This window comes from Bos indicus x Bos taurus, chromosome 1, assembly GCF_003369695.1.
Source record: "Bos indicus x Bos taurus breed Angus x Brahman F1 hybrid chromosome 1, Bos_hybrid_MaternalHap_v2.0, whole genome shotgun sequence".
Lineage (NCBI taxonomy): Eukaryota > Metazoa > Chordata > Mammalia > Artiodactyla > Bovidae > Bos > Bos indicus x Bos taurus.
This window is the reverse complement of record NC_040076.1, coordinates 135,852,086-135,873,251: the sequence shown is the minus strand read 5'-3', so window position 1 is coordinate 135,873,251 and position 21,166 is coordinate 135,852,086. Positions and strand designations below refer to the sequence as shown.

Genomic DNA, 21,166 nt, shown 5'->3' with positions numbered 1-21,166 from the left:
GGGTTGCAAAGAGTCAGACACAACTGAACATGCTTGCATGTATATAAGGTATCTGAAGCCTGTTTCTTGTAGACTTATACAGCTTTCACTCATTCATTAATTTATGCATCCATCCATCCTTCATTCAATAAGTAAACAAGCATTTGTGTCTCCTTGCTTTATTTATGGCACTAAACTAGATCCGGGGTTAGGTAGGAGTTGGGGGAGAGTCAAATAAGACATGGTTCCTTCAAGATGCTCATAGTATACTGGACATAACCCACTCTGGGATGTAGTTAATAGTGGTATGCCAGGGACCATTGGAGAATCCTGAAGATGTGTCTGGGGGCTTTCCTGACAATTTGCCATGGTACAGGGAATATGTCACTTATGAGCACATGAATTCAGGAAACTTGTTAGGAGAGAACAAGACTTCAAGGATTAGACCATGCCATGCCCTGGAAGCTGAAGGGAGCATGAAGAAGCATGGAATATTCTGCTTTTAGACATTAGATTCCAAGACTGTCTCTATGCTTGCTAGTTTGTAGCATATCCTATTAAAAAAAAACAAAAAAACAAAAACAGAAACCCAAATAAGAAGCCAAGAATCATAATAGGAGGTCTTCACTGTCAAGCACTCTGAATAGATAAGACACTGAAGAGAAAGAAGTAATGACAAAGTCATGTCTACAGGACTTAACCACAAATAAACTCCTTAATTTGCTCCTCCAAAGACCAGGGGTCAATCAGGAAGTGCGGTGGCTCCTAATATCTATCCTTTGCAACAGCTTGACAGTTAAAGGAGAGAAACTTCACCCACAGAGGTGCTGAGAAACCAGTGTGGGTGATTTCTGAAATTAAGAGGCTTTGCTGAAAAATCTTTCTGACTAATGTCCAACTCTGTAATTGATTTTGGACTGATAAAGAAATGGAAATTTCTCCTATTTGCCCCATATTTCCCTATCCAGAAAAGTTCTAATGCATTTGTTCCATGACTGATATTTCTTCTGTCCCTAAATAGAATAAGCAGGAAAGATTAACAGACTGCCTGGTGTTTTCTCAGTGCCCTCTGCTTGGGAATGAACTATTTTGAGTCTATAGCTCCTTTTAGAGTGAGATGAAAGCTATGGGCCTCCTCCCCAGAAAAATGTACATAAGCCTAAACACAAAATTTTCCATATAATTTCAGTGGATTCAGAGACCCACTTGAAAAATATCCATATAGTCTAGGGAATCTGTGCTCCAAGAAATATTAAAAATGTAATTTGTTGCAAAATAGAGCTTCCATTTAACAGCATTAATTAACAAGTCTCCAGAGATATTGGACAGTGGTTCTAAGGTTAGAGGTTTGTGGGATAGTTCCAAGTGAGGAGTAAAGTCAGTGGCTTGGAAGTCAGTATGGAAATGGGCACAGTGACAGGCTAACCATGTGACAGTGACACTACTCCTCCTAGTTAGGGTGGCCTGATAAAATTCAGGATATCCAGTTAAATTTGAGTTTCAGATAAACAGTAAACAAACTTTTAGTATGTCAAACATATTAGGGATATTGTTTTTGTTTGGACTACTATAACAGAATATCATAGATTAAGTGGCTTAAACAACAGACACTTATTTTTCACAATTCTGGAGACTGCAAAGTCTAAGATCAAGACACTGGCAGAATCAGTGACTAGTGATAGCCCACTTCCTGGTTCAGGTATGAACATCTTCTCATTGTAACCCCATTTGGCAGAAGGAGCAAGGGAGCTCTCTGGAGTCTAGCTCAGTTGGTAAATCATCTGCCTGAAATGCAGGAGACCTGGGTTCGATTCCTGGGTCAGGAAAATCCCCTGGAGAAGGAAATGGCAACCCACTCCAGTATTCTTGCCTGGAGAATCTCATGGACAGAGGATCCTGGTGGGCTACAGTCCATGGGGTCACAAGAGTCAGACACAACTTAGCGACTGAACCCGCACCACCACAACCTCATTCATGAGGCGAGCTCTATCCTTGTAACCTAATCACCTCCAAAGACCCCCACCTCTAAATCCCATCACATTGGTCATCAGGATTTAACATACACATTTCAGGCGGATACAAACATTGCTTATACTAAAACTTATTCTCTGTTTATTTGAAATTCAAATTTAACTGAGTATCTTCTATTTTGATTTGCTAAATCTGGCAGTCCTAGTCCTGGTAAATTTTTCTTTGGCAGGTTTTCCTATCTTGCACTTGTTATATCTCTGTTGTTTGTGTGTTTCTTTTGACAAGGTCTTTCTTCTTCCTTATCTCTAGATGTACCTTAATTTGATGCAGCTCTGACAAGAAGCTAAGGATGATTGTTTGTTACCATCTCTCCCAACAGCACAGAAATAGTGAAATTGTGTATGTCTGTATACATGGATGCATAAGAGAGAGAAAGTGTAAAAGAGAAAAGTGATGGAGCATACAGAAAGAAGTTTAAGAGTTAGTATTTTGAGGTAAACATGACTATTAGAAAAAGAAGTCAAACCTCCAGTGACTACAGAGAGAGGTATTAGAATATAACTAGTACACGATTAAGATAGAGAAGTGAGTTCTTGTAACAAAATATGAAAAAATTCCTTGAGGAGTCATGAACCGCTTGACGATGGAAGTTAAGTCTTCTTGAAAATCAAATAGTTTAGGAGAACTGTTAGTTGCTAATGTCAGTATCTATTTTCTTCTTTTCCTTAAAAAACCTCTGATCTCTGATTTTGGTCAAAGCAGTAGTGTGTCTGGCTAAAACACATTTTTCAGCATTGTTTGCAGCTAGAATAGTCATATGACAACAGTTTCCAGTGAGACAGAAGATTGTTGAACATTTCTGGGAAATAGTTGCTTTTCTGATATAGGTGCTACCTTTTCCTCCTTTTGGCTTCCTTCTTGCTCCTACCCAGAGAACAGAAATAAGACTAGGGGTGAAGTAGCTATCTTGAGATCATGAACCGATCATGAACCAATCATGAACATAAAAGGACATGCTTAGAATGGCAGAGCAGAAAGGAAAAAGGAGCCTGGGCCATTGACATCTGCAGTGGATATTGTGCTGTAACAGCATAAACTCCCCTCAGAACTGGTCTTTGATCCCCACTGCCGAGACTCTTGATAGCAGGTGTCCCTCACCTGTTAGCCCTCACTGGAAATTGTCCTTACCTGGAGACAGACCCCACACCGCATCTCAGGCCCTTCTGATGGTCAGCCAGCATCCAACGATGCTGGTTGAGAGGAGGGTATAAAGCCCTGCTCTCTTGTTCCAGCACAGAAAACTCTGAAGGGCCAGCTTTAGAGCTCCCTATATGATGGTCAGAGATCTGTTGTGACCACATCATGGCCCAGCTTCTTCCTTTTACCTAATTCTGTTGCCTTTCCTTACCCCAAAGATGTTAATCCCAATAGAACTCCTCAACATTCAGTCTCCATTGCAGAGTCTTCTTTCCAGAAGACCCTGACCTGCTGCAATGATCTTGCACAGCTGCTATGTCAGCCTACTGCTGAACTTCTGGTGGCATGAGAAGTTTTTTACACACTATTGGATAAACCCCAGAAGCTGTTTATATATATCCAGCCCAAATCAATGCCTGTCCAAAATGGAGGGGTGTTTTATATCTTGAACCATGAGCTTAAAAGTCTACAAAAAGGATTGAGTCACAAGATTAGCACGTGTTTCTGAAGGCTAATGTAATATAAGTGAGACTTCCGGATTGACAAAGAAAAAATAATTCTCATCTGATTTCTGCTTTGGAAAATGGAGATGAGGAAAAGTCATTCCCTAAAACTGTAGGAAAAGGCAGGGCCTTGACAGCTCTTACTGGAAGGCTAATGAAGGATGAACTCCTAAGAGACTTGGCTAGATTGAAACACAAATATTGGCTCTACAAAAGCTGGCAGCCCTCTTTGACAAAAACAGATGAAGGCACAGGAAGAGTTGGTCGTATGGCCCAGAGTAAACAATTTTAGCACCAAAGATTTAATGTTCAAATGCAGATTTGTGTTGTTATTGAGAAACTCCTCAGACATCACTAGTACTTGAAAATCTTGATAACTAGAGATGTTAAATCAAGAAGACTTCACAAAGGTATCCAAAAAAAGCCCCACAAAATTAAAAAGTAAACAAATCTAGAAATTAATAAAAAATGGAAGCAAATGACTTCTCTTTCTTCCCAGTGAATGGCATAAAAAGATAAGTACACATTTGAGTATCATAAAATCTAAAGAAAATGAATTCTAGGTGAAATAAACAGTGAATCCAAGATCTCTTGAAAGTATAGAAAGCCTGAAATTGGTATTTTTCTTAGTGTCTCAGTTAGATGCATTATGATTATGTTGTTTAAGGTGAAGTTAGAAAATCTAAAATCAGGAAAAAGTAAAGTAGTCCTGAGAGCTTAATCAATCCTTACCCAAGATCACTGCATCATTACTAATAGATCACTGCCTTTTCTTTCTGGGTTTTAAAATTAGCACAATAGACTCTTCAAATAAGATAGTCATTGACATGAAAATGAGAAATGTGTACTTGGTGCATATAGGTTTTGACTGCAAAGATATTTCCCAAAGTAATTTAAATCTAATGACTTCTCAGACATTTGCTTGCCTTGAAACTGGGGCAATGACAGAGAAGTACATCTGTCATCTCAAGAAAGTCCCAGCAAAAGCAGGGATTCAAGTTTTAATTTGTGTGCCTGGAATTTTTAGCATAGCTTTTCTTTCCCATTTCTCTACTTTACAAAAATCTGTACTATATTGAAAATGGCCACATTTGGCACAATAATTTCAGTCCTTTAATTTAATTTAGTTCTATAAAACAGTTCAAGTCACTTTATACTCAGGCTAACAGATTGACCTAGAGACCTCCAAAGATCATTCAAGAGCTGGGAGAATATCTCTGGAATTCTCCTGACCTAGTGTTTCAAAGTATAGCACATATTTCCTCTTAGGATATGTGGCCTCCTTTCTTTTTTAGTCATGGAATCCAGATTTTATCCATGACAACAATGTACTCTGCTAAAAAAAAAACAACCCTACTGTTCCCAGCTTCCCTTGCACTTCACAGTGATCACGTAGCACAGTTCTGAGAAGGTGTTGGGGAGATTTCAGGATGGGAATTGACCATGTTAGCCAAGGGATATATCTGTGGCCCATATCTGATTTACAGATATGTTTAGCTTTGTCCATAGAGATTTATTTTAAAAATGATAAATTCTCATAAAAAATCAGATTTCTAGATTATTAAAAATTTATGAGATATGATCTATTTGCATTCCCACATTGCAGTAATGGGTTGCAACTCAGTAACAACATGGCCCCTATGTCTTTCTATTGCCTGCTATATTCCTTTCTACATTCAACCCACTCCAATATTTTTGCCTGGAGAATTCCATGAATAGAAGAGCCTGGCAGGCTACAGTCCATGGGGTTGCAAAGAGTTGGACATGACTAAGTGACTAACACACATAACACATACACCTGCCTCACTGCCAGCATTTGCTTTGTAAACTTGCTTTAAACCATAGTCTGTCTCTCTCGTTCTTTTTCCCTTCTGTGTCTTATGTTTTATCTGTCTGTGCCTTGGCCCTGGATGACAGATCTGTCCTAAAATTCACACAGGGATCATGCCTAGGGAAAACTTTCTCAAATCTGCCACATGCATGAATGAATAAATGGGATTATTATTCACTCACTTTAATATTTTAGTTACTGGTCTTAAACTTGGATCACAGGCCATATTCCAAGGTGAAGTGGATCACATGAAGTCTAAAGGTCTCAAATCACTTAGGTGGCCTTAAGGATTAGAACTGAATTATAAGATCAACCTCAGGGAGTTTTTACCATATCAGATCAGATCAGATCAGTCGCTCAGTCTTGTCTGACTCTTTGCGACCTCATGAATTGCAGCACGCCAGGCCTCCCTGTCCATCACCAACTCCCGGAGTTCACTCAGACTCACATCCATCAAGTCAGTGATGCCATCCAGCCATCTCATCCTCTGTCGTCCCCTTCTCCTCCTGCCCCCAATCCTTCCCAGCATCAGAGTCTTTTCCAATGAGTCAACCCTTCGCATGAGGTGGCCAAAGTACTGGAGTTTCAGCTTTTGCATCATTCCTTCCAAAGAAATCCCAGGGCTGATCTCCTTCAGAATGGACTGGTTGGATCTCCTTGCAGTCCAAGGGACTCTCAAGAGTCTTCTCCAACACCACAGTTCAAAAGCATCAATTCTTCGTGCTCAGCTTTCTTCACAGTCCAACTCTCACATCCATACATGATCACAGGAAAAACCATAGCCTTGACTAGACGAACCTTTGTTGGCAAAGTAATGTCTCTGCTTTTGAATATGCTATCTAGGTTGGTCATAACTTTCCTTCCAAGGAGTAAGCGTCCTTTAATTGCATGGCTGCAGTTTTACCATATACTTTTTACCAAAGGCAGCACCAGGGATATGTGATAAGGGAGGTAAGTGGTCCTCCCTTCTATAAACAATGAAAAACTAACAATTTATGGTTTTATTCACCCACGTGCCAAAAACACATTTTGATTATCTTTATTTTCCTTACTCATATCATTCTCAGGGGTTGTGGTGGTGGTGGTTTAATCACTAAGTCTTGTCTGACTCCTGCAACCCCATGGACTATAGCCTGCCAAGCTCCTCTGTCCATGGGATTTCCCAGACAAGAATTCTACAGTGGGTTGCTATTTCCTTCTCCATGGGATTTTCCTGATCCAGGGATCAAACCTACTTCTCCTGCATTGCAGACAGATTCTTTACCTCTGAGCCAGGGAAGCCCCCTCAGGAGTTGTGCTGTGCTGTGCTGTGCTAAGTCACTTCAGTTGTGTCTGACTCTTTGTGATCCCATGGACTGTAGCCTGCCAGACTCCTCTGTCCATGGGATTCTCCAGGCAAGAATACTGGAGTGGGTTGTCGTGCCCTTCTCCAGGTGATCTTCCCGACCTAGGGATTGAACTCTTGTCTCTTAATCTCCTGCAATGGCAAGTGGGTTCTTTACCACTAGCGCCACCTGGGAAGCCCCCTCAGGAGTTGAGGGTACCACAAATTACACTCATTGAATAAAGTAGTACCTTTTTCATAAACTTCCCCAAGCTCAAGTTTCACAGGACCTTCTGCATTCCAATATTTCAAGATTGAGTGATCACTCTATGTATACAGTTCTTGATATTAGAGGTTAGTATTGTCCTACTTCTTAGCTTCTACCATTCTGAAATGAAAAAAAAAAAAAAAAAAACTCCCCCTTTCATTTGGCCTTAGAAGGCAACTTTCTGTCTGGTGAAACTCCTGCTTACAATCAGGCTAGCTGTTCTTTCTTGAAATTTTTTCCATTGTAACTTTCTTGAATTTCAGTAACAAAAGATACATAAAGTTTTATGGAATGAAAAAATACATTTCTTTTGAATTATATTCAACAACTGGCTGATCATTTGAGTTGCAGTGCCACACTGAATTGACATCCTGGAATGATGTTACTCCTTTGGTCATAACCAATCACAGCAAGTAATTACTTTCATACATGGAATACTTATTAACTACATTTTCTTATATTGTTTGGGGGTTTGTTATTTAATGACATAGTAGCGATTCTAAATTGTGGTCCTTAGGCAAAAGCATCAGCATCCTCCTCGACCCTGTTTAAAATGTACATTCCCAGCATTCACAGCAAACTTACTGAATCAGATACTCTTGGGGTAAGATCCAAGAATTTTGTTGTCTTGTATTGATTACAAGCCTTCTAAGTGATTTTAATGCACACTCTAGTTGGAGACCCACTGGCATAGTGTTCTGTAAGTGACTATGACATAGTGACAGAGAAATTAATAAGAAAGGAAGTTTCTGAGAAAAACTGGAATGTAAAGGAGTGGTAGAAAATGAAGAACAACCAAAGAGCCTCTTGATGAAAGTAAAAGAGGAGAGTGAAAAAGTTGGCTTAAAGCTCAAAATTCAGAAAACAAAGATCATGGCATCCAGTCCCATCACTTCATGGCAAATAGATGGACAAACAGTGGAAACAGTGGCAGAATTTTGGCAACCCACTCCAGTGTTCTTGCCTGGAGAATCCCATGGATGGAGAAGCCTGGTAGGCTGCAGTCCACGGGGTCGCACAGAGTCAGATACGACTGAAGCGACTTAGCAGCAGCTTAGCAGCAAAATCACTGCAGATGGTGACAGCAGCCATGAAATTAAAAGATGCTTATTCCTTGGGAGAAAAGCTTTGACCAAACTGGACAGCATATTAAAAAGCAGAGACAATACTTTGCTGACAAAGTTTCATCTAATCAAGGCTATGGTTTTTCCAGTAGTCATGTATGGATGTGAGAGTTGGACTGTGAAGAAGGCTGAGTGTCGAAGAATTGATGCTTTTGAACTATGGTGTTGGAGAAGACTCTTGAGAGTCCCTTGGACTGCAAGGAGATCCAGCCAGTCCATCCTAAAGGAAATCAGTCCTGAATATTCATTGCAAGGACTGATGTTGAAGCTGAAACTCCAATACTTTGGCCACCTGATTCGAGGAGCTGACTCATTTGAAAAGACCCTGATGCTGGGAAAGACTGAAGGTGGGAGAAGAAGGGGACAACAGAGGATGAGATGGTTGGATGGCATCAATTACTCAATGGACATGAGTTTGAGTAAACTCTGGGAGTTGGTGATGGACAGGGAGGCCTGGCGTGCTGCAGTCCATGGGTTCGCAAAGAGTCAGATACAACTGAGCGACTGAACTGAACTGAAAGGAGTGGAATATCAAAAGTATTGTTTTGTAATTTTTTGTTTGTTTGTTAGGATTTATGGCTATTGAAGCAATCACTGGAAATGTGTATGAGGTGCCCATGCATCATAATTGAAGTAATACTATCTAGATTTGACGATCTTACTATAATTAGCAAGGGGAAAGGAAGAAATTCAAGAATGGAGAAAAGTGTTTAACCTGAGAGGAACTTAAATGTTTATACACACTCTTATTAGCAGAGAGAATACAAAACCTGGAAAGGAAATGAAACATAAATGAACGGTAATAATAAACCCTGCTAATAGGTAATGGCAATTGCCCAGTTTAGAGTAAAATCGTCAGAGATGCTCACAGAAGTAGAGGGAGAATTCTAAGATTGAGAGCTTCCATTCACTTCATAAATGATTCAGTTCAGTTCAGTCGCTCAGTCGTGTCTGACTCTTTGCGACCCCATGAATTGCAGCACGCCAGGCCTCCCTGTCCATCACCAACTCCCGGAGTTCACTCAGACTCATGTCCATCAAGTCAGTGATGCCATCCAGCCATCTCATCTTCTGTCGTCCCCTTCTCCTCCTGCCCTCAATCCTTCCCAGCATCAGAGTCTTTTCCAATGAGTCAACCCTTCACATGAGATGGCCAAAGTACTGGAGTTTCAGCTTCAGCATCATTCTCTCCAAAGAAATCCCAGGGCTGATCTCCTTCAGAATGGACTGGTTGGATCTCCTTGCAGTCCAAGGGACTCTCAAGAGTCTTCTCCAACACCACAGTTCAAAAGCATCAATTCTTCGTGCTCAGCTTTCTTCACAGTCCAACTCTCACATCCATACATGATCACAGGAAAAACCATAGCCTTGACTAGACGAACCTTTGTTGGCAAAGTAATGTCTCTGCTTTTGAATATGCTGTCTAGGTTGGTCATAACTTTCCTTCCAAGGAGTAACTGTCTTTTAAGTTCATGGCTGCAGTCACCATCTGCAGCAATTTTGGAGCCCCCCAAAATAAAGTCTGACACTGTTTCCACTGTTTCCCCATCTATTTCCATGAAGTGATGGGACCAGATGCCATGATCTTCATTTTCTGAATGTTGAGCTTTAAGCCAACTTTTTCACTCTCCTCTTTCACTTTCATCAAGAGGCTTTTTAGTTCCTTTTCACTTTCTGCCATAAGGGTGGTGTCATCTGCATATCTGAGGTTATTGATATTTCTCCTGGAAATCTTGATTCCAGCTTGTGCTTCTTCCAGCCCAGCGTTTCTCATGATGTATTCTGCATATAAGTTAAATAAGCAGGGTGACAATATACAGCCTTGACGTACTCCTTTTCCTATTTGGAACCAGTCTGTTGTTCCATGTCCAGTTCTTTTTTTTTTTTTTTCTCATTTTTTCTCCACTAAATTGATTTCCAACTAACCAATGGCACAGCTGGAATGGGAATTCAGTTTGAACTTCATGTAAACCTTACCAGTGCCTTCCACAAGCTACTAATGAGCCCTTGAAAAACCCAGCAGAGAGAAGACACACTAACCAACCACAACCAAATAGGCAGTGCCCATTTTCTGTCCAGCAACCCCACAAGTATCTGCTAACTTCCAGCTTTCCCCCAGTAACCCAAAGAGACTCCATCATATGCTGTCTTATTAACCTCTTTATAAATTCCATCAATCTCTTAGGGTGGCAAAGTTCATTTACTGTCCACCACGTAAAGCAGTATTTCCCTTCTGTCCGCAAGCTTGTTCTCAAGCTTGAAGAAAGCCTTCCATGAGCCCATAATTAAACGAACAAGTTGGTATTCTGTATGCCTTTGTCGTCTATTTTGTAGGTAACACACAGGAGTTACGCACACGCGCAGACACACACACACACCCCTCTCTCTCTCTCATCTTTCCAGTCTTAATCCCTGGCAGATGCAGCCTCGGGTGAAATGAGAAACCAGGGAACCCCCTGGAGCCAGGGGAGCCACTCATCGGCATGACTGTGAAAGCGGTGGACTCACTCTCCACACCAGAGAAGCGCCTGGCAAAAGAGTCACAAAGTCATCTCAAGACCCAAGTAGGGAAAGGAAAGGGAGAACGAGAGAAATAAGACAAACCGGAGGAGCCGTGCCAGACTGATCGGCCTAGGCCACCTCGTGAAGCCTGGCGGCAGCCCGCCCCAGCCCCAAAAAAAGCAGGTGAGAGCGGGCCGGGGGCGCGGGGTCTCAGAGGCCCCAGAGAGCGGAGCCGTCCTCTAAGAATGGGAGGGAGCAGGGTCCGGGTCAGAGGCCTCCCTCCCCGTCGGGACCCTCTGCCCCTAGAAGGCCCACGATCCCCGCACCCGGCTCTTCCTCACCCACCCCGGGGGAGCACGCCACGGCTCCAGCCGGGAAGAAAGGAAGACGGGAAGCAGAAAGTCAGGAGCGTGACGTCCCTTCCCCCATACACACTCCATACCGCCTTCGCCGCCCAGGAATATCCCGCCGCGGGCCCCACTGGCTGGGCGCCGCCTTCCCCCCGACGCGGCCTCTCGCTCTGGGCCTGCGCGGCGGACCCAGCCAGGAGGGAGGCCCCATGTCCAGTTCTAACTGTTGCTTCCTGACCTGCATATAGGTTTCTCAAAAGGCAGGTCAGGTGGTCTGGTATTCCCATCTTTTGAAGAATTTTCCACAGTTTATTGTGATCCACATAGTCAAAAGCTTTGACATAGTCAATAAAGCAGAAATAGATGTTTTTCTGGAACTCTCTTTCTATAATAATAAATAACTCTCTTGAAATAATAATAAATGATTATTGAGTACTTATTCTATTTCAGGCATTGTTCTAAGGGCAATTGTCTTGTCCAATGAAGGACAAGATAGAAATAAGTTGCCCTCACAGAACTTAGTCTAGTAGGGGTCATGAGATACTGAATGGCCAAGTTTGATACATTTTGATTGAAGCCATATTAGCGGATGTGCCAAGTAGCTGTGGGGGCTCAGAGAAGAGGCTCTGAATTTAGATAGGAGAGGGGAGTCTTGGTAATGGCCATTACCTAGAGCAGAAGCATAGCATAGGAGCAAATTGAAGGAGATTAGTAAAGCACTTTTCTGCAGCTCATTTCAAATGATCTCTCTGAGGTGGAAAGCATTAGTCCCAGCTTGAGGTTTTAATAGAAAATGTGTGTTAAAATGATATGTGACAGAGAAGAGAGATTTAGGACTATGGATATCAAAATCCTTGGCAGAAGCACAGGACTGGGTCCAGATTCCTCTTTGAAATGGTTTCTAACCTTAGGAAGGTAATCGTCACACTGCAGGGAGGGCTCTAGCCAAGAGGAAATGAATCTGTTTAAAAAAAGAAAAAAGTCTTTGAAAACAGAAGACCTGAATAGCAACCCTAATGGTTTGAGATCTCAGAAGTTTGAGCCATATAAGCTCTTTAGCAAAAATAGTTATAGGAATATATGAGGGTCACGTTTGGGGACCCTTTATTAGTAGTAACTTTTGTCAGAGGACTGTTGCTGATGGAGCAGGAGATGGCTGATGGAATTCCAGGGAAATCTCAGTATTAAAAAAAAAAAAGGCAAATAAAGGCAGGAGAGAGGGAGAAACAAACAAGTCTTAACTTATTTTATTTTTATGTTTATATTTTCATTTATCTACTGAAAAAAATTTCATTTTAAAGCAGGTAACACTTACTGAATGTTTATTATATGCCAGGTTTTCAGTTTGTTTTAAAGTTGTAACTTTAGGTGTAATTGGCCAAGAAAGTCACAAGTGGTAGTTAATGTCAGTGTATGCAATACGGGAGACCTGGGTTCAATCCCTGGGTTGGGAAGATCCCCGGAGGAGGACATGGCAACCCAGTCCAGTATTCTTGCCTGGAGAATCCCCATGGACAGAGGTTCCTGGCGGGTTACAATTCACCGGGTTGCAAAGAGTCAGACACGACTGAGCGACTAAGCACAGCACAGCACAGTTGATGTCAAAAGAGATAAGAAACAACAGAAAGGACAGGGTTATATATAATTCTTATCAGCTTTAATCAAATAGCCATTTCATTAAGTTATTTTAAGTCAGGCAAAGTCAGGAGACTATAATTGAGGTTCAAAGTATTTGAATATTTAAGCCAAAGTAAATTTTGTTTGGGATTATCTTTTCTCAGGTCTCTTCTGAGTTTTTTTGTAAGAATGGGTAACAGTTACATATTTCACCCCTTCAGTTATACAAGTCAGCGCTTTCAGTGAGCAGATTCTCTCTCAGTCCTTATGGTTTGTGCACATTGATTTTGTTCAACTTCGTGCAGTGTTTTGTTTACATGGTCACTGTTACAGTCGAATAATTCTAACTTGCCTGTCTTTGTGGATAGTCTAGTGAAGGAAGTCACTATATTACTCTTTCAGTATCTTAATTTGCAGCAAATAATTCAGCCTATGAAATAATGCTCCATTCCATTCTTGAACAAATCCTTTATCTCACCAAGATCAAAGGATTCCACTTATTCTTGAGTGACTTCCTCCCTTGACATGTTAAAATAAGCTCCTTTTATTGGTTTCAGAGACATTTGTAAGGTGCTCGTCAAAGTGTTTTTGTTGTAGTTATTATTCTAATTTATAATTGATTGGTTTCTTTATTTACTTTACACTAATGCCCTTACCAATTTAGGGGAAGTGCCCTATTTTATCTCTGATAATTTATATGGAACTAGAAGTTCTCTTTTTAGCTCTTACCTCTAATTCTTATTTTGGTTCCTTGGTTAAATGCTTTTCATGAAAAGCAAACAGCAACAAAAGAGTATAGTCTTTCTTGTGGGTTATTGACTTTTTAAAGTCCTTCCTTTCAACTGTCTCCTAAATGGGGCCTGCATTTATCACATTTCCCTTTAAAAAAAAAATCTAGAGTGTATGGAATGGGATTCTTGGTTTTCACCTGTCCCATGAGGATGTGAAATTTAATTATGTTATTAATTTTTGCCAAGTGTCTCACCCACAGCAATCTCTAGGGTCCATTTCTGATCCTGTTTAGGATGAAAGTTCTCTCCATTTCCCTTCCTTGTGGCATTTAGAAAGCGGTCCTCAATTTATTAACATCCAGCCTTCTACCCTCACCCCCATCTCCCATTCTGATTGAGCAGTTGGTTACTTTGTGTTTTGATAACTCAGCTGGTAAAGAATCTGTCTGCAATTCAGGAGACCCTAGTTTGATTCCTGGGTTGGGAAGATCCACTGGAGAAGAGATAGGCTATCCACTCAGCATTCTTGGGCTTCCCTAGTGGCTCAGCTGGTAAAGAATCCACCTGCAATGTCGGAGACCTGGGTTCAATGCCTGGGTTGGGAGATTCCCTGGAGAAGGAACCAGCTACCCACTCTAGTATCCTGGCCTGGAGAATTCCATGGACTGGAGAATTGGACATGACTGAGTGACTTTCATTACTTTGTGTTTGGATGATTAAAGCCTCCCATTATTATTATTTAGATAAATTCTTCGGCTTCCTCATTTAACTTCTCAACATTTCACCTGTTGCTGTTCTTCAGTTGACTTAGTCATGTCCAACTCTGTGATCCTGTGGGCTGCAGCACTCCAGGCTTCCCTGGCCCTCACTGTCTCCCAGAGTTTGCTCAAACTCAAGTCCATTGATCGATGATGCCATCCAACCATCTCATCCTCTGTATACTATTCTCCTCATGTCAATCTTTTCCAGCATCAGAGTCTTTTCCAATGAGTTGGCACTTCACATCAGATAGTGAAAGTATTGGAGCTTCAGCTTCAGTATCAGTCCCTCCAATGAATATTTAGGATTGATTTCCTTTAGGATTGACTGGTTTGATCTCCTTGCTGTCCAAGGGACTCTCAAGAGCACCACAGTTCAAAAGCATTAATTCTTCAGTGCTCAGCCTTCTTTGTAGTCCAACTCTCACATCTGTACTGAAAAAACCATAGGTTTGACTCTAAGGACCTTTGCTGGCAAAGTAACGTCTCTGCTTTTTAATATGCTGTCTAGGTTTGTCATAGCTTTTCTTCCAAGGAGCAAGCATCTTTTAATTTTATGGCTGCAGTCACCATCTGCAGTGATTTTGGAGCCCAAGAAAATAAAGTTTCTCACTGTTTCCATTTTTCCCCATTTACCAGGAAGTGATGGGACCAGATGCAACAATCCAAGTTTTTTTAATTAATTAATTTTAATTGGAGGCTAATTACTTTACAATATTGTGTTTTTTTGCCATACATTGACATGAATCAGCCATAGGTGTACATGTGTCCCCCATCCCAAACCCCTCTCCCACCTTCTTCCCCATCCCATCCCTCCGGGTTGTCCAAGTGCACTGGCTTGTACTGGTGCATCAAACTTGGACTGGTGATCTATTTTACATATGATAATATACATGTTTCAATGCTATTCTCTCAAATCATCCCATCCTTGCCTTCTCCCACAGAGTCCAAAACTCTGTTCTTTATATCTTTTTGAATGTTGAGTTTTAAGCCAGTTTTTTCACTCTGCTCTTTCACCGTCATCAAGAGGCTCTTTCGTCCCTCTTCATTTTCTGTCATGAGGGTGGTATCAGCTGCATATCTGAGGTTATTGATATTTCTCCTGGCAATCTTGATTCTAGCTCATGATTCATCAAGCTCAGGATTTTGCATTATTTACTCTGCATATAAGTTAAATAAGTTTAATAGGCAATATACAGCCTTGAAGTACTCCTTTGGAACTGGTTTGTTGTTCCATGTCTGGTTCTAACTGTTGCTTCTTGAGCTGCATACAGGTTTCTTAGGAGGCAGGTAACATGATTGGGTATTCCCATCTCTCAAAGAATTTTCCACAGTTTGTTGTGATTCACACAGTCAAAGGCTTTAGTGCAGTCAATAAAATAGAAGTAGATGTTTTTCTGGAATTTCCTTGCTTTTCCTATGATCCAATGGATATTGGCAATTTGATCTCTGGTTCCTCTGCCTTTTCTAAATTCAGCTTGTACATCTGGATGTCCTTGGTTCATGTACTGTTGAAGCCTGGCTTGAAGGATTTTGAGCATTAGTTTACTAGCATGTGAAATAAGATCAATTGTGTAGTAGTTTGAGCATTCTTTGGCATTGCCCTTCTTTGGGACTGGAATGAAAACTGACCTTTTCCAGTCCTGTGGCCACTGCTAAGTTTTCCAAATTTGCTGGCACACTAAGTGCAGCACTTTAACAGCATCATCTTTCAGGATTTGAAATAGCTCAGCTGAAATTCCACCACCTCCACTAGCTTTGTTTGTAGTAATGCTTCTTATGGTTCACTTGGCTTCACAGCCCAGGATGTCTGGCTCTAGGTAAGCAATCACACCATCATGGTTATGTGAGTCATTAAGACCTTTTTTTGTACAGTTCTTCTGTATATTCTCATTTCACTTGAGTAATCTATAAAATACATTTTTTCAACATGGGGAAGTTTAAACATGAAATCCTTTTACTGTGGAAAGTTTTCATATGAAAAGTTATAACACAAATCTATCCTGTGAAACTGGGCTTCCCTGGTGGCTCAGCAGTAAGGAATCTGCCTGCAATGCAGTAGCCACAGGAGATGCAGGTTCAATCTCTGGATGGGGAAGATTCCATGGAATAGGGCATGGCAACTCATTCCAGTAGTCTTGCCTGGAGAATCCTTTGGACAGAGGAGCCTGGTGGGCTATAGTCTATAGGTTTGCAAAGAATTGGATACGACTGAAGTGATAGCACACAGGCATGCACACATCCTGTGAAGTTTATTCAAATAATGCTTTTTGTGTGTCTGTTATATACCAGTTCTAGGCAATTGTGATAAACAGAGACTGAATCAAAATCCATGTCCTTATATTCTAGTGAGGGGTAAGGTAGGGAGACAAAGAAATAATTTGTCAGCTGTTGATAAGAGCTAAAAAGAAAATGTGTGTGTGTGTGTGTGTGTGTGTGTAGGGCACTAGTTTAGAACAGCCCTTTTCTACCACTTCCACAAGAGGATTAAGCTCTGGTGCCCAAAGGTACCCTTTAAATACGATGAATTAACTTCTCCCCTATGCAAGTAGAATGATACCAGCTGGTACCATCCTTGGGAGATGGGAGAAAACAGTCACTGAATTCATTTTCTATGGGACTTAATACCTTCATGGAATGCTGGTAGAGAAAGTCGGCATTAGAGAGTCACAGTTGTGGTAGGGAGTGGGTGCTTTGGATCATCTGACCAGGGAAGGCCTCTCTGACAAGAAGTCTCTTGAGCAGAGACCTGAATTTAGTGAGGGAGGTGGGCCCTGCAGAGGCAAGGTGAGGGTGAGGGGTAGGGGGTCGTGGCCAAGTATTCCAATCAGAGACAAGAGTGGATTTCATATATTTGCGGAACAATTAAGAAGGCCAGTGTGGCTGGAGATGAGTTATCAAGAGACAGAAAGGTAGGGATAAGATCAGAGAAATGGCTGGTGAAGGGTGGAGATGGGGTGGTGAGACATGCCAGAGGCATTTCAACTTGAGTTAGTTCACCAGAAATTTACTGAGCTCCAACTGTGTGTGATGACCCGGGGGTTTCAAAGATGAATGAATCATGGTTTCCATCCTCTTGCAACTGGCAATATAGATTATATCACTTGACTCACACTAAGTAAAATAGTGTGATAAATGCTATAGCTTAACAATAAGCAGACAGGTGGCTATAGGTTGAGTCCTTCCAGAAGCAGAGCCTGAACCAGGCACTCAGGTGTTAGTGATTTATAAAGGAAATATCCATAAGGAAGAACTAATAAGAGCCAAGCAAGGGTGGGATTTCAAGCAACAGACTCAGCCCGATCTATGGGGAATACTGTACTGTAAATTACACTGCAGAGTTTGTCACATTTTAAAGCAAAGGAGTTGTTAGTCATTGACTATGGGCTTCCCAACAGGGTGGTGTCACTCTCAGGCATTTTGGATTTTATATAAGTGAGATGGCTCCAGTTTCAAAATAATCTCTGAAGATTATTACAGAGGGAGTGGAGGCTGGGGATGGGAGTGGGAACACAGAGCTAGTGAAAGGGATCCAGGGGTATCTTGGGGCACCAACAGTCTCCATTCTAGGGCTAACAAAGTTTCTCAGCCTAGAGGGTAGGGCTTGAAAGATGGGCAGAGGATAGCAAGTTTTTCTCTGGTGGAAACCATGCCTGCTTGCTTGGTGTTATGTCCTTAGCATCCAGTTGTTGAGAACCTCAGAGGTGTTTCTAAGTGGGAATGAATGCATGCATGAAGAGCATCCCTGGCTCAGGATTTGGTCTTGAGAATTTTTAAGAATTGTTTGGTGGAAACCACATATGCCAATATTACATCTTCATAAAGGATGCTAAGCTCTTCTGCCTAGGAATGGAAAGGTGGTAGACATATAGTTCAGCAACTTGGGAGATAAAGTCATAAAAATGTCATATACTTGAGTGTGAGTAAGAAGTGATCCATCAGAGGGACAAAAGTCCAAACTACTTAGAGTATGATGTGTTTTATTTAAAGTTACAAAGAAAAAATCAATGAAAACAATCTCTAAATCATCAAGAAAATATTTTATGTGTGCCAGCAGCTAGTTTTTTGTGTGTGTGACTTGGTGTTGGGGACTGAGAGGGTCTTTTAAATCACAGAAAACTTGCTTAAATGTAATTAAGAATCAGTATAGGTGAGTGGCACAAGGATGCAGAGCTCGAAATCGGAGTTGTGTCAGGTACCAGAGAGAGATGAAAGGTTCCCCCAGGTGCCAATTCTGATTGGCTGAAGTACCATTGTTTTTGTTCAGCCACTCAGTTCTGTCTGACTCTGTGACCCCATGGACTGTAGCACACCAGGCTTCCCTGTCCTTCACTGTCTCCAAGAGTTTGCTCAAACTTATGTCCATTGATGATGCTGTCCAACCATCTCATTCTCTGTCATCATTCCATTCTCCTCTTGCTGTCAATCTTTCCCAGCATCAGGGTCTTTTCCAATGAGTTGGCACTTTGCATCAGGTATTGGAGCTTCAGCGTCAGTCCTTCCAATGAATAGTCAGGGTTGATTTCCTTTAGGATTGACTGGTTTGATCTCCTTGTTTTTCAAGGGACTCTCAGGAGTCTTTTACAGCACCACAATTCAAAAGCATCAATTCTTCAGTGTTCAGACTTCTTTATGATCCAACTCTCAACTGTACACGACTACTGGAAAAATCACAGCTTTGACTATAAGGACCTTTGTCGGCAAAGTGATGTTTCTGCTTTTTAATACACTGTCTAGATATGTCATAGCTTTTTTTCCAAGGAGCAATCATCTATTAATTTCATGGCTGCAGTCACCATCCACAATGATTTTGGAGCCCAAGAAAATAATATCTGCCACTATTTCCACTTTTTCCCTATCTATTTGCCATGAAGTGATGGAATCAGATGTCATGATCTTAATTTTTTGAATGTTGAGTTTTAAGACAGCTTTGTCACTCTCCTCTTTCGTCTAAATCAAGAGGCTCTTGAGTTCCTCTTCACTTTCTGCCATAAGTGTGGTGTCACCTGAATATCTGAGGTTGACATTTCTCCCAGCAATTGATTCCAGTTTGTGATTCATCCAGCCCAGCATTTTCCATGATGAACTATGCATACAAGTTAAATAAAAAGGGTGACAACATATAGTCTTGAAATACTCCTTTTCCAATTTTGAACCAGTTCACTGTTCCATGTCTGGTTCTAACTGTTGCATCTTGACCTGCATATAGGTTTCTCAGGAGACAGATAAAGTGGTCTGGTATTCCTTTAAGAATTTTATCCATGTTTAGAAGAATACTGTTAATAATGGCTAACATTTATTTAGCATTTCTTACATGACAAACATTCTTTAAACACTTTGAAAGCTTGCTTGTTTAGTTGCTCAGTTATGGCCTAGTCTGTGTGACCCCATGAGCTGTAGCCCACCAGTCTCCTCTGTCCATGGGATTTTTCAGGCAAGAATACCCGAGTGGGTTTCCATTTCCTCCTTCAAGGGATCTTCCTGACTCAGGGGTCGAACCCGTGTCTACTGTGCCTCCCTCTTGGCAGGTTCTTTACCTGCTGAACCATTGAGAAAGTCTGCTTAAACACTTTATATTGTTTAATTAGCTATTAATAGCTGTAAGAGGCAAGTAGTTGTATTGCCATTGTATTTCCATTTTACAGATGAGAACACTGTGCAATCATTTATTCAGTACCTTCCAAGAGATAAACTCTACAGGTTTCTACAGCTGGTAAGTGGAGGAACTGGGATTTGGTCTTGATTCTTCTCACAAGGATAGAGTTGAATCCCATGACTGACTAGAAAAGAGAGGAAGGTCATTTGCCATCCTTGCATTCTGATCTTTTCCCCATCTTTCAGTCACCTTCCTTCTCCTTTCACAGCCAGTCAAATTAAACACCTTTATGCTCACCCTCTGCTGGCTTTTACTGGTGCTCTGAAATTCAGTTCAGGAATTGCTTCTTGCAGAAAGTTTTCTCTGATCTCATCAAGAATTGGTGTTCCTTCTTTCTTACAGTGAACATGCCTCACTTGTAACATAAAACTTTTTATTTTGAATTGTGATGCCTTAAATTTAACTTAAAATGAGTTAAAAGCCAGGTTTCACATAGTATTTTTGTTGAATGAATGAGACTTGATTCCTTCCCTTATTTCTGTTGCACAATACTTATGTAGTCTTCTAAAAGTTACCTGCATAGGAGTTGTTGCTGTTGTTGTTCAGTTGCCCAGTCATGTCTGACTCTTTGTGGGATAGGAGTTGAACCACATGGAATGGAATCACAGAAGTTGAACACATGGGATTTCCAGCCCTGTTATTCTTTTATCAGTTTGGAACTTCTAAACATTTTATTTAGTAAAAATTATGCTTGTGTTTTCTATTATATGCATACATACGGTGTTTTTCTCCATAAATCATTCTCTCTCCTTTGTGCCTAAGCTTGCTAAGTGTGGTATCTCCATCTAAAGAATTAACTTGTTGGAAGGGGTCCATGGCGTCTGTATTAATAATGTTTTATTTCTTAAGGTGGGGAGGTATAGATGGGCATATCACATTTTAAGTATGAAATACTATATAGAACATTAAAAGGAATACTTATAAATCTTTATAGATAATATTATAGATAATATATTTGTCACCCTGCTTATTTAACTTATATGCAGAGTACAGTATACAAAATGCCAGGCTGGATGAATCACAAGCTGGACTCAAGATTAGAAAGTGAAAGGAAAGTTGCTCAGTCGTGTCCTACTCTTTGCAACTCCATGGACTGTAGCCTACCAGGCTCTTCCCTCCATGGAATTCTCCAGGCAAGAGTACTAGAGTGAGTTTCCATTTCCTTCTCCTGGGGATCTTCCTGACCCAGGGATCAAACCCAGGTCTTCTGCATTCCAGGCAGACGCTTTAACCTCTGAGCCACCAGGGAAGCCCAATCAAGATTGATGGGAGAAATATCAATAATCTCAGATACACAGATGACACCACCCTTATGGCAGAAAGCAAAGAAGAATTAAAGAGCCTCTTGATAAAAG

At 41.1% G+C, this 21,166-nt stretch overlaps 1 protein-coding gene across 1 annotated transcript in view; it reads left to right on the top strand.

Annotated features, from left to right (window-relative positions):
- The first annotated feature begins 10,613 nt into the window (after nucleotides 1-10,613).
- The window catches only part of TMEM108 (transmembrane protein 108), a 404,994-nt gene continuing 394,441 nt past the window's right edge, over nucleotides 10,614-21,166 (top strand). The window contains exon 1 of the mRNA XM_027545892.1: nucleotides 10,614-10,882. The gene's annotated coding sequence lies outside the window, so the exon portion shown is untranslated. The remainder of the gene's footprint in view (nucleotides 10,883-21,166) is intronic.